The following is a 16,239-nucleotide window of genomic DNA, read 5'->3' on the forward strand; positions in this document are numbered from 1 at the left end:
GGAGGGAGAGCTCAGCAGCAGCCTCAGCTGTCACCCATCGGCCTTTTGCCCGATCTGCGTGCCCTGCAATCAATTCAGCAGCTAAACCTGCTTCCCTATGCACCATGCACGTGCTGGTAAATTGGAATTATTGCCAGGTAGTCCTCCTGAGGATTCTCCATGAGCCCCAGGGAAGGTGAACCTTGCAGGGATTAAGAGTAAGGCCCCGAACATAGCACTGACCCTTGGGAGGACCAGGTCACCACACTCAGAAGAGAGGCTGTTACGTAGACAAGCCCACCTCAGCTCCAAACCCCAGACATCTAAGCCCTGACATTCAGATGCAGGCACGGAGCTTCCCAGTACTGAGGCCAGGCCGGGTCTCTACCCAGGTCCCCATAGTCCTAGCGTACACAGAACATGGTCAGGTCTAAATCTTCTTATTATAGACAACACATGGTCAGCTCTAAACATAATCAGTAGACAGGACATGCAGAGGTCTAAATCTACCATGTAGACACAACTTGATCATGTTTAAACTAGCTTAGGGCTGATCTCATAGGGGGTACAGATCACACACATGGGTCTCTCATCTTTGGACACCCACGTCAGGAAACTGAACAAAATCTTTGTCATTAAACATTTCAACAGGCAAAACAGAAATGTTCCCAATTTCTCTGGCCACCTGATGGTCAGGATCCACGGGCGAGCCACGAACTTCTTAGAGTGCAGCCCAGTCTGCTGCCAGGACAGACAAGAAGTGGCCTGATTCCAGCCTCCCAGGCTTCCAGAAGGAGGCGGCCACACTGAAAGCCCAGGCAGGAGAATCCTGCATGGTCCGGTCCGGGAGATCCGGTCTGTCCATTCGGCTGGCCGATTCCGGGCGGGGCGCTCAGGGCCGCTGAGAGCCCTGCACTCAGGTCCTGCTTCCCTGCAGCGTGTGCGTGTGCATGTGCGTGTGCGTGTGTGTGTGTGTGTAGAGTGGGCGGTGGCTGACGGCTCCCATGGTTCCCAACCCGGGCACCGCGCTGTCTTCGAGGGGAGGCACGGGGAGAGGTAGGGGCACAGAAGCCGTTAGAGAGGAGAACCCACCGCGGAACTCCTTGCACACTGGCTCACCCCACCCGGAGACCCGCCTGCCCATCGTGGGCCGCATGTCGCCCCCCAGTCCCCCACCCCCGAGGGCAGGGTGCCTGCTCTTTCAACAGCACAGGGTCTCACATGAAGGAGACCCAGTGTGGACTGTCAGCCCCCAACTCCTGATGCTGTGTTTAGGGGGAGAATGAACCCCCTTGACTGGGCGATGGGACCCTGTGAGGAAAGAGGTGGCGGCCCGATCCAAGTCGGGGCCTGGCTGAGATATGAGGAAACAGGAGCCAAGGGCAGGGCCTGGAGGCCAGGCCAACAGAAGGGGCACCCCCAGCCTTGGCCGGGCTCTCCAACGGTGACATTGTTGCTTTAGGGGACCTGGGACAGGTGACTGAATGTAATGGGAGTCTAAACTGGACCCTGAATGCGGCTTAAAGAAGGTGTGAAGGATGTTACTGAGACAGTGACAGTCATTGGAAGACAAACTCTGTGTCAGGATATCCTGCTCCATCCATTTAAATCCCTGAGATCTGTGACCTTTACGTGGCTACGCAGGATTGTTAGAGCAGCTGCGTGCGGATATATCTGGGGCACAATTCAGTCTGCAGCCAACTTGCAAGTGGTTCCAGCAAACACACAGGTGTGCGCACAGGCAGGCACAGCACACACACAAACATATGCACGTGCACAGCACAAATATATTCACACACTAGCATGTGAACACACATGCAACCATATGCCCATGCACACACTAATGTGTGCAAGTTCACATACCTATGCACATGCACAGCATATGTATGCAAACAGGCAAATGCACACGCATAGCACACACACAGGGAATAAAGTGAATCCGTAAAACATTAATTCCTGAACACAAGTGAAGCTGACATGTATTTTTCCCTTTTCTTAGCCTTGATGTTTTCCACAACAAAAAGTTTAAGAAAAAGTTAATGGCAAATGACTTTTGATGCATAGGACTTTCTGATTTTCTTCCACATATATTATGACAGTAGAAATGAATGTAGATAATACATGTGGCCACTAATGGATGAATGGAGAAGAAAAACACGGTCCATCAATACAAGGGAATGCTACTCAGCCTAAAAAGGAAGTCAATTCTGACACAGGATGCAGCAGGGATGAACCTTGAGGGCATCATGCTCAGTGATGTAAGCTAGACACAAAAAAAACAAACAGTGCTTGATCCACTCATACAAGGCCCCTAGAGCAGTCAGAAATATAGAGACATAAAGTAGGATGTTGAGGGCCAGACGCTGAGGGAGTGACAATGGGGAGTGAGTGTTTAATGGGGACTGTTTCAATTTTGCAAGATGAAAAAGTTCTGGAGGATGATGGTGGTCAGGTTTGCACAACAGTGTGAATTACTTCTTGAACCTGAAATGTGCACTTAAAAATGGTTAAGATAGTACATTTTATGTTATGTGTACCAGACCACAATTTTTAAAACTTTTTAAAAAACAACAGGAAATAATCCATGAATACCAAAAAATGCACAACTTCACTAACAACAGAGCGATTAAAGCCATAAGAAAAATACTGTGCATACACCTACCAGAATGGCAGACACGAAAGACATAGTATCAAATATCAGCAGGATGTGGAGCAATGGAAAGCCTGGTACGCAACGGGGGGATGCAACCACTTCTGAAGCAATCGGGCCTCAGATAGCGAAGTCCGTGCACAGAGACCCACAGTGCTCCTCCCAGTTGAACACAAACCCACCAGCCCTGCACCAGGACACACGGACATGGACTTGCAGCCACAGGAGCCAAACCTGAAAGAACCTGAAGGCCATCACAGACGGATGCAGAAATGAACCATGCACGCTCCTATGAAGGAATATTCCAAAGCAATGGAGTACATTTTGTTTAAAGGTAGTAAAACTATAAAAATTATTTTTTAAAGAAAACTATATTTACAAGATGAAAGAATCTATAATTCTGGCACCTAGGGATTGTCGAATGCTCCTAAAAATAGATTGCTGTGGAAACGTTTATTATAGGGAAATTGACATATTCTCTAGGAAGGACGCGGTGAATGGGCCTGCTACATTTTCTACATTGAAGACATGTACAGGTTTTGATTCTACTTCTGTTAAATCAAGTGGGGCTTCACTGGATTTCTGCTACTGCAGAGATAATCAAATTCTGGGTAGGGGTCAGGAGAAAATTAGTCATAGGTATTCTTGTGTAATAATTACTGTTGAAAGTGTAAATGATCCATTTACCAGTAAGACTGAGAATAGAATAACTGCTACATTACTTCATATGAGATGATCCTCTGTGCTATTGTTCCTGGAGCTCCAGTGAGTGAGTATTTTGAATGTGAAGTTCATCCAGATCTGAGGATGGAATAAATGGCTAGGTGTGATATGGCTAATAGAAATAATATGCCTACATTTATACTAATTAGTGGATAAGATATGGGAAGAGGAATTCATGTTTTGAGAGCCAGGGTTAAGGCTAGCATTGGGGCAATAATATATAAATTGATGATGTTGATGGACTTAGTGGTTATGTAATAAGTAATTTGAATGCCTCAGCAATGGGTTGTAATCATGCATGGGGGCTGATGATTTTTGGCCCTTTCTGGATTTGTATATAGCCTAAGATTTTCCATTTAGTTAATATGAGGAATGCTATGGTGAATTAAATTGGGTAATTTGTGAAAGAATGTTGATTATAAACATATTCTTAGGAAGAGGACTTGAACCAGTGCAGAAAAAGTTTCAGTTTTACATAATTACCGGGCTCTGCCAGCGTAACGAACCCTGTTCTACAGTAGGGTATGTATAAATTAATTGAATGTAGATTATATCATCATTTAGTTTGAAGACATTTTGTAAAGGAAGCCGTATTGCTCTTGTCCTTTCATACTGGAAGAAATCTGCAATAGACAGAAACCAACCAGGATGACTCCAGTCTGAACTCAGATCACGTGAGACTTTAATCGTTGAACAAACAGACAATTAATAGCAGTTATACCGTTGAAATGTCGTGATCCAGCATCAAGGTCATAAACCATATTGCCCATATGAACTCCAGAATACAATTACACTGTTATCCCTAGGAAAACTTGTTCCATTGACCAGTGTTTTAGAAGAACAGGTGATAAAGCATTTTGACTAGCTGGCCTAAATTTTAATCACTCAGAAGTGGTTTTATTCTCCCAAAAATAAATGGCGCATGGGCTCAAGACACACCTGCTTCAGTAGTTGTGGCGTGCAGACTCAGTAGTTGTGGCCCAATGGCTTAGTTGTTCCGTGGCACGTGAGATCTTCCCGGACCGGGGATCGAACCGGGTCCCCTGCATTGGCAGGCGAATTCTTAATCACTGCATCACCAGGGAAGTCCCAGATTCGCAGTCTCCCTTTTAATATACCTTAAGCCCAAAGAATCCATGGAAAATTGTTAGAGAAAATAAGGCAATAAAATATTGTTAGGACTATAACAGAAGCATATAGTACACAGTTCATATAGACACATCCCAAGCAGTTACAAAGTATATTAAAAGGGAGGCTGCAATTTTAAAAGAATAAGAAAAATTATACCCACAAACTCCCAATCTTTCCTGAAACGTTGCAATCTGAAACCCTATTGTAGGAAGCAGAAGATTCCAGGAGACATTCTACAAATGAAGGACTGCAAAGCCTGTGGTTGGATAAGGAATTCTGGAAGGAAGGTATCCTCACCCAAGGAGAGCAGGTCCCTATACTTCTCTAACATCACATCCCTGTACAATTCCCATTGATCTTGGTCCAGGCATTCTCACTCCTCTTGACAGAAATCTATGGCCACATCCTGGAATGTCAGCAGTCCCTGAAATTCAACGTACACATGCCATGTGGCCACGGGAAGAGTTCATAATATGACCCAAGAAGAAAACAGCAAGTTAAGAGAAGGTTTTAATTTAGAAGACTGTCTTCAATTATCCACTAATACATATATATATATATATATTTTTACAAAGTAACTTTCTCTACCTTATTTCTAACTACAAGAAAAGAGTATGGCATGTGAGCCACAAAACCAGTATAGAGACTATACTTGTCTGGAAAAGAAATGATAAAATGATGGTTTCAACACAGGCATATGCATTTTTGAGTGTTTTATTTATATCAAACTGGATAAAATGTGTGTATTTCTCATAGAGAAAAGACCTGTCGAGGTAGAAATGTACCTTTCAACTATTCATGGGTACACGAGTACACTGGGGAGATTGTAAAAGTGCAGATTGTGATTCAGTAGGTCCGGTGGGCCTGAGTTCTATTTTTTTAACAAGCTCATTTTTAACTAGTGATGCCACAGTCTCTGATTCATTAACCACAACTGTGAATATCAGAGACATAATTAGAAAGGTAAAAATTCTCATTTAATTTTGAACTTAAAGTGTTTTATGGATTTTAAACCTTTAATAGAAAAGTGAGCACAGCAGCAACAATCATTTGTGAGTATTTACTATAGACTGTGTATCTTTCTAGTTTTTTTGTGTAGGATTCCAGGAAAAAGGCCAGGGCTGCGGCCACAGTGGGCGTGGCCCCCAGGCCGGGCCGCCCCTCCAGGACCCCCGACGGGGCCCTGCGCTCCTGGCGGCTCCCTCCCCCGCCGCCCCGCTCCCTCCCGGAAGGCCTTGGGGCAGAGCGGTCCCACCCACTGCGCGCTGAACAGAGCCCGCGTTTCCTCAGAGCTGGAACTCCCGGCTCAGGCGGGGTCTCTTCCCTCCGCCTTCACGGAACTGCCCCGGAGCCCGAGGGCAGGGCGACCTCACTGAGGCTGCCGGCTCTGGAGGTGCCCCGGCGGCCGAAGCCATGACAGTCGCGGGAACGGCGGGCCGGGTAAGTGGGCGCCGACCCTCCGCCTGGTCCGGTGCCCGGGCGGCAGCACAAGACCAGCTTCTGAGGGTCAGGGGTTCGCTGCCACCCGCCGCTGCTGTGCAGAAAGAGCGGCCTCCAGCGTCTGGTACCCGGGAACTTCGGTCCCTCCTCTCGCCCCTGCCCTCGGCCTGGCTCGCGAGGCCTGGTGGGCGTGAGGAGGGGGTCGGCCTGAGCGTCCTGAGGGGAAACGGGGCAAGGGAGGCGCAGGGTCCGGCTGCAGCGTCAGCGCCCCTCTTCCCGACTGCGGGGAAAGCGGCTGAAAACTCCTCCCGAGGCGCGCAGGCCCCTTATTCAGCCGAGTCCCTCTGCGCTCCTTTCTCCTTGACCTAAAGTACTGGGGGGAGGGGACAGGGCGGGGGACTGGCGCAGGTAATGGGGAACATCCAAAGGTGATTGTTAACTAAGGAAAACCAGCTCTCCCAAGGTGAGGAATGCGGCGCTTTTCTTTGCCTGGGCTTACTGAATTCCTTCCTTTGATATGCACCTCAGCTCTCTGGGGCCTGCATTCTGTATTTGAATATCCTGAGTGCCTCAGGGTCCGCCGGCTCACATTGGAGGGCTGCAAGTGCTGAAGACTGTGACATCCTTTGTTTACTGATAGGGCAAGAAATAGTCCATTTCTCACAGGCTTGAGGGGCAGACAGTGGAAAAAAGTCAGAGAATCTCACTCGGCCTGTACTTTGGTTTACATATAGATCATATTTATACTTAACTGTGCTAATAGAGGTTCTCAAGTCCAATCAACTTGTACTACTGCCCTCTATGTATCAATTTCATCAATATCATAAGATAAATGCCTATAGAATTGACTTAATCCATTTAAATAGGATAATGATTTTGAAAGGAAACATAATAGAAATATAACAACGAAACATTTACCACTAAAGGCTGGGTCTGGAACACCCTAAATAAATGTTCCATTGTTAAAATATTGAAAGATGTAGTCAATAGAAATATCAACAAAAATGACAAATAATAAGGGTAGCAGAATGTTGAAATGTTCTATCTTTATCATTAAAGTGGCAGAAAATCATTTATTAGTAGGCACTGGGGGCAGAAGATGCCTGATTTTATATCTGTGTCATATTTGTGCAGTTGTTTCAACAAGTAACTTAAAGACATAATGGAAAAACAAGGAGGTTTGTGCCTGAGATCATGTTGATGTGAAACCAGGGATGGCCACCTTGTGCCAGGTGAGTTAAGTTTACCTGGCAGGTAGACCGCAGAGCTCCTGGGAAGCAAGGGTTGGAGTTTTTCTGCTGGGTGCCCCTTAGGTTCTGTGACTTGACTGACTGTGAGTCATGTTTCGGGAAAGACCTGATCACAGGAAAAGGGTGGGAAAAGAGTGCTTTGGGGAGCAGCTAACAACATTCATCACAGGAAAAGGGTGGGAAAAGAGTGCTTTGGGGAGCAGGTAACAACATTTATCACAGCTCACGGCCTGAATGAATTTTAAAGAAACAGGAAAACAAATGCTTTTTATGGAATTAGAGAATGTGAGGGCTGGACAATCCCAGAAAATGAGGAACACCCATCCCATTTTCCAGATGACAAAACAGAGGTCCAGCAACGTGAAATCCCTCACCCAAGTTGCACCCGTCTCTCCTCCCCACTACGTGGTTCATGAAAGCAGGACTCTTCCTGTCTTTATCACTGCTGAACCCCAAAAAGGACCAGGCATCTAGCAGCTGCTCCAAAAATTTGGGTTGACTGTAGGAACAATGCTATTTCTTTCTTTCTCACTCTTATTCAGGATTGTGCCAAGAACTCCCCAGGTTGCAATGTAGTTCGATAAATGTAAATATTAATTGAGTTTTGTTGTGATGAGGACTTAGGCTTTGAAGGTAACAGACTTGGTTCAGATCTTGGTTCTGCCACTCCATAGCTGTTTGGCTTTGGGAAAATTACTAAACCTCTCTGAGATTATTTCCTCCTTTGTAAAGTGGGGATAAATCTATCTGAGCCAGCAGAGCAGCTGCATGAGAGATGTGCACTAAATATTGGTCTTTCTCACTCTCCTACGCCATCTCTCTGTTCTTCCCAGAGAAGCTGTACTGAAGGATATAGTACCTTTTTAAAATAGTTAACTAATTAATTAATTAATTTGTTTTTGGCTGCGTTGGGTCTTCGTTACTATGCCCAGGCTTTCTCTAGTTGCGGCAAGCGGGGGCTACTCTTTGTTGCGGTGCGCGGGGTTCTCATTGCGGTGGCTTCTCTTGCTGGGCTTGTTGTGGAGCACCAGTTCTAGGCACACAGGCTTCAGTAGTTGTGGTCTGCAGGCTCAGTAGTTGTGGCCCATGGGCTTAGCTGCTGCGCGGCATGTGGGATCTTCCCTGATCAGAGATCGAACCCATGTCCCCTGCCTTGGCAGGCAGATTCTTAACCACTGCGCCACCAGGGAAGTCCGATATAGTACTTTTTAAAGAGGGGTTTGAATTTATTTCAGATTGTGTACATTTTTCTTGTAGAAAAGATTATTCCACTATAGAAACATAAACACGCAAAACCACTCCAAATGCAGTATTCTATGGTTTAGATATTATCAGTCACATTTTATAAGTAATTGGGCAAATGCCAAAGCACTAGGTACTGGGACGTAAGAAGACTCAAATCTGGGTTGACCCCACCCCAATTTCAAGAGCAGGGTGTGCGTTTCAAATCCATGTTTCATCTGGTCTTTGTTTCTCATCCATCCTCTGTGTCTGCCTTTCTCAAGAAGGCTCAGATCCTCGGCTTTCACACCCTCCCGGCTGGCTGTGCCCCAGCTCCCGGCCTGGAACGTCTGCGTGCCTGGGTGTGCCTGCTCCCCCTGTGCATCACCAGCTTTGCCAGGGAGCTGCTGTATCGTGCACTGCTTGCTGTACCCAGAGTACCTGGACCCTTCTGGTACATGAAGTGCACCCTCCTCACCATGTGTGCAGCCCATCCCCTTACCTTATATCCTGCCTCTAAGCCAGGCTTGGGGGTGACTACAGTGTGCATTCAGCTGTGTGAGGTGCTGGGATCAAAGTGAAGTTCCCAATTTTTGAAGTGGCAGGCTTGAGGGGCACACAGTGATTTTAAGTCGGGTCACCTGACTTAAAGGGGGGACTGATTGATTTAAAGCCAAGGCAGCTGACTTAAAGCCTGCGTCCCTCAGCTGCAGGACGAGACCAATTTTGGCGGTGCACGGGTTCGCTCCAAGCCAGCACTGCTGTTCAGGAAGAGATTCCAGTAGCGCCTTAGTGCAGGGGGACTTGGTCCGTTGTCTTGCCCCTGCCCTCAGAGGGGGGCCACCTGCTCTTCTGGAGAATCAGGGAGGGGGAAGTGCAGAGTCCCGGCTGGAGTTGCGGCACCGCTTGTCTGATGGCAGGGAAAGGGGGACAGGGCTGTGTGGTGTCCTGGGGCTGGACTCAGCAGGTCGACTCAACCTCTCAGCCTCCTAACCTCCCCCCCCCCACACACTCCACAAGAGTTTCCAATAATATGTAATTGCGCCTTAGGTTCTCGGTCTTCAACCTCATCCCCAGGCTCCCAGGTCCCTTGATTCAGCCAATTCCTCTGTGCTCTTTCTTCTATTAGATACAGTCCCAGAGGGAGGGGCTGGGGGATGGGACTGGAGGGATGCCGGCAGCACTGGCCTCAGCTGACTAAAGAGATCTGGGCCTGCGTTATCACACATGTGCGAGGACCCTTAAGGCGGAATCGAGGGGGCCAGTTAGAGGCAGTCCTTGCTGCCTCAAGTGAGTATGGATCACCGTCGGGTGGGGAGCACGCTGACCCCTGAGAAGTACTGTAAGGAGGATGTGTTGCTCCCTCGGCTTCAAGGACGTGGGTGGGCTTCAGGGCTCCAGTTCCCCTCCAGGCCTCCAGGTCCGACTGCACCACAGAGGCCTTGCAGACCCGCCTTCCTGTCCCAGAACTTGCCAGGCTCCAGGAAGAATCCAGACAGCAGAGATGGTGCCTGAGGGCTCCAGCTTGAAAAGTGCTGTCCCTTGGGACCCAACAGTGGAGGGAGGAAGGGTGAAGGGAGTGGGGGGGTGGGGTCGGGAAGGGTGGCTGCCCTGGGAGACGTTGAGAGAGAAATATCGCCCCCCACACCCCCTGCCCCTGCAACTGACCCATTGATGCCATAGGATCTCAGGGCCTTTTAGTCAGAGATGCCTCTGCTTCTTTACTCCTGTGTTCAAAACTATGCAAAACCAACTCTTCATCCTCTTGCTGCCTTGCCAGGACTTTTAAAGCACTGTTCTTTTGAAGCACTCGTTCCCTAAACTGCAGTTTGGAGCTGTCCCAGCTATTTAAAAGTGTTCTCCTTAAACTGAGACTAAAGCCTACTCTTTTGGAAAAACGGCCTTCACTTCACTGGAGATCGTCTTTTCTGCCCATTCCTTCCTTCTACTGCCCTCTTAAGAACCCCTGTGCTCAAAGAGCTTGGTGATTTATTTTTTGCTTGATGTCAAAAAGAAACCTTCCCCATGCACTCCAAAAAGCTTTCCTGGAACATAGGTGTTTCACAACCATGAGAGTGTTTTGCAGTTAGTATACACTGGGTAGAGTGCCTAGCAATCCCTCCAAGAGCCAGAGGTGAGCAGACCTTTACTTATTTGATTGGATGCCCTTCAAGTTTAGGAAGGTCCCATTCTTATGACCCAGCAGGTAAGACAGAGCCCTGGATGGCTGTGGCTGTGATTAGATAACTTCTGATGATTTTATTTCCCTTACTGAGCTGCTGCTTCTAGGTTAAATTCGTTTTATTACCTGTCCATTTTTAAAGAAAGGCTGACAAAGTCACTGTAATAGGTCAGGAGTCTGAACTCAGGGTTGGTCAAAGGTACTCACAGGGAGGATGGTGGATAAAAATAGGTGGGTAAAATAGGAGGGTTGGCAAGTACAGCCAAGACACCCGTGTTCATCATGCATACTAATAAAGGCCAGAATCTCCTCATTTATCTCTGGTGGGAAGTTCTGATGGTTTCACAGGATCAATCTCAAATCATATTCAAACTAGGGGATTTCCCTGAGCATAAAAGGAAGTATCCGTCCCTAGCAGGAGTCGCTGCCGAGGAATAAAGACGTAGATGTAGAGAACGGACCTGAGGACACAGGGAGGGGGAAGGGTATGCTGGGATGAAGTGAGAGAGTGGCATGGACATATATACACTACCAAAGGTGAAATAGATAGCTATTGGGAAGCAGCTGCATATAGCACAGGGAGATCAGCTCAGTGCTTTGTGACCACCTAGAGGGGTGGGATAGGGAAGGTGGGAGGGAGACACAAGAGGGAGAGGATATGGGGATATATGTATACGAATAGTTGATTCACTTTGTTATACAGCAGAAGCTAACACAACAAGGTAAAGCAATTATACTCCAATAAAGATGTTAACAACAACAACAACAACAAAAAACCCAAAATCTAAGTCAATCAAGCCAACGGAGACAATGTATGTGTTTACAGTTCAAGAAATCCCCAAGGGAATCCTTTATTCTGTAGGCAATGAATGGTCCATTCGAAAAGGAAAAAACTTTCTAAAATGTTGTCTTTCCATTTATTGTTCAGAACATCATTTTTATACCTCTGCATTTCTTACTATTCAAAGCCAAGTCACGTGAGTTACAGGGAAGCAGCTGATGGATTTAAAGTTGGGTCACTTGATTTAAAAACCAGTGGCAGTTGATTGATTTAAATCCCGGTCATATGACACGAGGAGGGGGTGCTAAAAACTGCTTTTTCATCTCTGGCTCAGAATATCATATTTACCTTGGTTTTTCTTATGATTTAGAAAACTTGAGCTGTCTCTCCTTGGAATCATCAGGAGAAAAATACAGTATTTCAGGTTCATTCTTGAAACCAACTTCTCACGGTTAAGGTGTATTGGCTAAAAGATCTTCCTTCTTCAAGAGATTCCAAACCTCTGTAAGACACTTCATTGTAATTGGAGAAAAAAGATGAATTCAGGCCAGCAGCTGCAGGAGGCCAAGGCAGCCCCCAGGACTAGGGAAGGAGGAGGAGGAAGGGCTGAGAGTTGCCATTAGAGCAGACAACCTCCAGAGGGCGCTGAAGCACCGGCAGAGCCCACCTGCCACTCCCAGTTTGGCACTCCAGGGTCAGATTTGGGTTTGGAGATGGGGTTGCTGTAACCCCAAGGAGGTGAGCAGAGAGGAGGAGTTGATTACCGGTCTCCTCTGACTCTCTGACCCAAATTGCCTGGCCTCACAGTGGGGACAGGGTTTTGCTTTCAGCAAACTGATGGGGCACTTCCAGGCTGGTCGGGTTGCCCAGTGGCCCGACAGCCTGACAGGGTGACTGCGGTGTGACTGCCCTTTGTTTCTCCAGAATCTGTGCATCAGGAGGTGCATGGGTGCGGGAGCCCATCCACCGCCCCTCCCCCCAAGGGGGATGGCACCTTCCCTGGCTGCACCCTATGATCACCAGGTACTTGAAATGAATGCAAGTTTTTTGACTGCAAGGAAAAGCTCACATAACCGTTTCTTCCTCATAATGTGTGGGATTTACTATAATGGAAGGACATTAGAAAGAACAGGTAGAAAACTCACCTGTTGGTCTCCATGTAGGAGTTTATTTTGCATGAATCCCTCCTACGTGAGTAGATAGCAGAGGTTTATTTTTGTTCCCGTGTGTGTAGTTGTGGCAGAGGATGTAGGTATGGTGATTTGAAGCCCTCAAAGAAATATTCTCAGAACTCTCAAGATTTCTCTTGATCGGAACCGAAAGAGACCTGGAAAAGGAGGAAAAGAAAAGGAGGAGGGAGAACGAATGACTGTTTCTCAGTAAATTCACCTTCCTGGTTGATTGTTCTGTCTTCTCATTTCTTTTAACTTCTATGTATGTCTAATGGAATAATGTAGAAAGGCTGATTTTTATGCTTTAAAAGATTTTACATCACAAAGAAACTAGAAGTGGCTAACAGAACTTATTCAAATCAACTTTGCATAGAGACTTTGATATTAAATTTGGATACTAAAATGGGTTTATCCCAATTTTCTCTTTCTTTTTGAGTGAATATTTGTAACATATTTTTGTAGATAATAATTTATCCTAGATATACAAAATTGTGAGAATGGGTACCATTTTTTACCACTTAAATGATTTCCTTTAAATGAATAGATTGTACACTTTAAATGCCAATGTTGTGTCTTACGTGTTGTTTTTTAATTCCTTGATTTCCAAAACTTGTGTTTATTTAATTGATTTCTATCTAATAATCTGTGTCTCCCCTTTATTGTTTCTTACTTTATATTTTATTGATCTATAGTTAATTTACATTATTATATTAGTTTCAGAGGTACAGCATAGTGATTCATAAATGTTTAGGTTCTTCTCCATTTATAGTTATTATAAAAGAGTGGCTATATTCCCCATGCTATACAGTACATCACTGTAGATTATTGATTTTATACATAGTGGATTGTACCTCAAAATCTCCTACCACTATTTTGCTCCTCCACCCTATCTCTCCCTGCTGGTAACCACTAGTCTGTTCTTTAATCTGTGAGTCTGTTTTTTTGTTGTTATGGTATTCAATTTTTTAGATGCCACGTGTAAGTGATAACATACCATGCTTGTTTTCTCATACCATACCATGCTTTTTTTCTCATAACATGCCATGCTTGTTTTCTCTGCGGTTTATTTTACTAAGCATAATACCCTCCAAATCCATCCATGTTCTTGCAAATGGCAAAATTTCATTTTTTGCTGAAGTCATCATAAAAAATCTTTTTTATCCACGAAGCTATTGATGAACACTTAGTTTGACTCTATATCTTGGCTATGGCAAATAACACTGTTATGAACATTGGTGTGCAGTTATTTTTTTTGAAATAGTGTTTTTGTTTTCTTCTGATATACCCAACAGTGAAATTGCTGGATATTATGGTAGTTCTATTTTTCGTTTTTTGTGGAACCTCCATTCTGCTTTCCACAGTAGCTGCACTACTTCACATTCACATCAAGAGTGTACAAGAGTTTCCCTTTCTCCACATCCTCACCAACCTTTGTTAATTGTGATCTTTTGGATGACAGCCATTCTGACAAGACTGAGGTGATATATCTCATAGTTTTGATTTGCATTTTACTGTCGATTAGCTATGTTTAGCATCTTTGTGAGTTCTGGCTGTCTATATGTAGTTTTTCCTTGGAAAAAAATGTCTATTTAGGACTTCTCATTTTTTTAAAAAAGATTTTGGGTGTTTTTTTGATATTGAGTTGTATGTGCTGTTTCTGTAGTTTAGGTATGAACCCTTGCTTGGTCATCATTTTTGATGTTAACCTCTTATCATGTGCAAATATGGTCTCTCCCTCAGCAGGTTGTCTTTTCATTTTGTCTTTGGTTTCCTTTGCTGTGCAAAATCTTTTAAGTTTAGTGAAGTCCCATTTGTTTATTTTTGCTTTTGTTTCATTTGCCTTAGTAGACTGAACCTAAAACTGTTGCTATCATTTATGTTGAAGAATGTTCTATATTTTCCTCTAGGGGTTTTATGGTTTCTGGTCCTACATTTAGGTCTTTATTCAGTTTTGCATTTATTTTATATATGGTGTGCTAAAATAATCTAATTTTATTCTTTTCCATGTAGCTGACCAGTTTTCCCAGTACCACTTATTGAAGAGACAGTTTTTTCTCCATATTGCCTGCTTTGTCATAAATCAATTAAATATAAGTGTGTGGGCTTATTTCTGGGATCTCTATTCTATTCCAGTGATCTTTGTGTCTCTTTTTGCTCTGGTACCTTTCTCTTTGATTACTGTCGCTTTGCAGTATAGTCTGAAGTCAAGGTGCGTGATGCCTCCACCTGTGTTCTTTCTCAAGATTGTTTGGCTATTTGGGGTCTTTGTGTTTCTATACAAATTTTAAAATTACTTTTTCAAGTTCTGTGAAAATGCTTTGGTATTCTGATAGGGATTGCATTAAATCTGTAGATTGTCTTTGATAGTATGGTTATTTTAACAGTATTAATTCTTCCAGTCGATGCACATGCTATATTTTTCCATCTTTTTGTGTTGTCTTCAACTTCTTTCACCAATGGCTGATAGATTTCTGAGCACATGTCTTTTACCTGCTTAGGTGTGTTTATTCCTAGGTGTCTTATTCTTTTTGATGTCATTGCATATGGTATAGTTTTCTTAATTTTTCTTTCTGACAGCTTTGAGTTTTGTTTTTTCTTCTTTTTCTAATTCCTTCAGGTGTAATGTTAGGTTGTTTATTTGATATTTTTCTTGATTCCTAAGAATAAGCTTGTATCACTATAACTTCCCCCTGTGAACTGCGTTGGCTGTGTCCCATAGATTTTGGATCATTGTGTGTTCATTTTCATTTGTCTTGGGTATTTTTAGAATCCCTCTTTAATTTCTTCAGTGTTCCTTTCTTCCCCTTTTATTCCCTTCATCTGTGATGTGAGGACTATCTTTAATATTATGTTTGGATTTCTTTCAGTTTTGTTTGTGTGTGTGTGTGTGTGTGTGTGTGTGTGTGTGTGTGTGTGTGTGTGATTATTTAAGTTGCTGAGCTCTTAATTTCACATGGACACTAACAACCCTGCATTGTTACTCTGCTCCCCCACAGTTACTGAATTTGACCTTATATTTTACATCTACTTGTTTTGTGTGTCCCTTAACTTCTTATTGTGAATATAGATGATTTTATTACTGTTTTTTTTTTCATCCTTCCTATTAGCTGTGTCCATAGTTGATTTACTACCTTTGTTGAATATTTGCCTTAACCAATGAGGTTTTTCCTTTAGTAAGTTTCCTTTCCTAATTTTTATGTTTCATTCGTGACCTTTTCTTTTTCACTTAGAAGAGCCCCTTTAAGATTTCTCATAAAGCTGGTTTGGCGATGCTGAGCTCTTTTAGTTTTGCTTCTCTGTAAAACTTTAGATCTCACCATCAAAGCTGAGGGAGAGCCTTGCTGGGTAGAGTATTTTTGCTTATAGGCTTTTCCCTTTCATGACTTTAAATATACCATGCCACTCCCTTCTGGCATGCAGAGGTTATCCTGAAAAGTCTGCTGATAACTTTATGCAATTTCCCATGTTTGTAACTTGTTGCTTTTCCTTTGCTCCTTTTAATAGTGTCTTTTTATCTGTATTTTTTTTTTCCATTTTAATTACAATGAGTCTTGGTGTGGTCCTCTTTGGGTTGATCCTGTTTTGGCCTTACTGTGTTTACTGGACTTGGATGTCTGTTTTCTTTCCCAGGTTAGGGAAGTTTTCAACTCTTATGTCTTCAGGTATGTTCTACACTGCTTTGTCTTTCCTTTTTGCTTCTGGGACCAGTA

Source organism: Balaenoptera physalus, assembly GCF_965194825.1.
Source record: "Balaenoptera physalus genome assembly, contig: HAP1_SCAFFOLD_399, whole genome shotgun sequence".
Taxonomy (NCBI): Eukaryota; Metazoa; Chordata; class Mammalia; order Artiodactyla; family Balaenopteridae; genus Balaenoptera; species Balaenoptera physalus.